The sequence below is a fragment of the Mandrillus leucophaeus genome, unplaced genomic scaffold (assembly GCF_000951045.1).
Source record: "Mandrillus leucophaeus isolate KB7577 unplaced genomic scaffold, Mleu.le_1.0 Scaffold59, whole genome shotgun sequence".
NCBI lineage: Eukaryota > Metazoa > Chordata > Mammalia > Primates > Cercopithecidae > Mandrillus > Mandrillus leucophaeus.
In genome coordinates this window covers 4,225,963-4,227,737 of record NW_012106363.1, presented here as the reverse complement: position 1 = coordinate 4,227,737, position 1,775 = coordinate 4,225,963, and positions in this window count along the sequence as shown.

The following is a 1,775-nucleotide window of genomic DNA, read 5'->3' as shown; positions in this document are numbered from 1 at the left end:
TGAGCTCTAGGCTTACCAATTCAACAGCCCATGTGATACCTTCATTTGGATTTCTCGAGGCATCTCACAGTCAACAAGTAAAATAAAATCAATGACCTGATTGCCTCAAGCCTGTTTATCTTCCCATTGGTCTCGCTTCTGGTAAATCCATCTATTCACACAAGCCAGAAACCTCTTCATCCTTACTCTGTCCAATTCATGAAGTTCTGCCAAATTTGCTCCCTAAAATCCCTCTCAAGTAGATATACTCTTCTCCAGCTGCGCCACCTCCCTACTTCAAGTTCTGTCATCTCTTGCCTTCTTCCACCCCCAACCCCAATGCTAATTTTTCCATACTCTAGCCAGAGATCTTATTAAAATGCAGACCTTGTCATCCCCTGCTGCCTAAAGCTCCTCCATGGCTTTCCCATCGCTCTAGTCTAAGTTATCTAAATCCTAATGTGACCAACAAAGGTTCTGCCACGGCTTCCAACTTGCTCTCACATCTCTCCACACTCTAGCCACCTGGCCTGCCCTGGGCTTCTGGAAAAACACAATAAGCTCCCTCCTGCCTCAGGGTTTTATGAATGCAATTTCTCTGTGTGGAATGTGCCTTCCCGAGTACCAAGTTGACAGGTCCTCATTCTTCAGCTCTCACTTCAAGAGCTGATTTCTTAGAAAATTCCCCAGACAAGATAGTTCCATGCAGAGGATCTCATGGTACCCTACACATTTCCTTCAGGGCCCTTACCATGCTTTGACATTATTTGTGGGATTATTAAGGATAATCTCTCCCCATTAGACTCCAATGACTACAAGGAGCAGTTAGTTTTACTCACTGTTGTATCCCTAGAAACTAGAACAGTCCTTGGCACATTGTATATGGAATGTATAAATGAACTATTAGCAAAGAAAACAAAAAGAACTGTAAAAACTCTTGGCCAAACCAAGGCAGAGATTCTTAAATATTGGTGGGAGGATAAGACCCTCGGGATCACCCGTTGGCAGGCATGCTGACCACTCTCAAATGCCCTTTTCTTCTTTTAAAAAGAAAAACTGTTGTTCAGAGATAACGGGGCAGGAAGGATGCACTACGGAGAAAACTCCCTGGAATCACTAAGATTATGTTGGATAACATGTCAGTCACAATGTCTACTTTTCATTAGTGTTTCAATAAAATACATACTTTCGGCTGGGCGCGGTGGCTCACGCCTGTAATCCCAGCACTTTGGGAGGCCGAGGTGGGCAGATCATGAGGTCAGGAGTTCGAGACCAGCCTGGCCAGCATGGTGAAACCCCATCTCTACTAAAAATACAAAAAATTAGCCAGGCATGGTGGCACATGCCTGTAGTCCCAGCTACCCAGGAGGCTGAGGCAGAAGAATTGCTCGAACCCAGCAGGCGGAGGTTGCAGTGAGCCGAAATCGCGCCACCGCACTCCAGCCTGGGCAACAAAGCAAGACTCCAAATAAAAAAACAAAAAAACAAAACCACTTCCAATACTGATAAGATATAGAAATTATAAAATGTGTTAATTTAACCAGAGAGTAAAATATGTAATACAACATGTATCAATGTATCTTTCGATTTCTGAAAAGGCAGTATTTCATTTTGCTTTCAAACTACATAAATGTATTGTTTTTTGAGACAGGGTCTCACTCTGTTGCCCAGGCTGGAGTGCAGTGGTGTGATCATGGCCCATTGCAATCTCAAACTCCTCGGCTCAAGTGATCCTCCCACTTCAGCCTCCCAAGTAGCTGGGACTACAGGCGTATGCCACTGTGCCCAGCTAATTT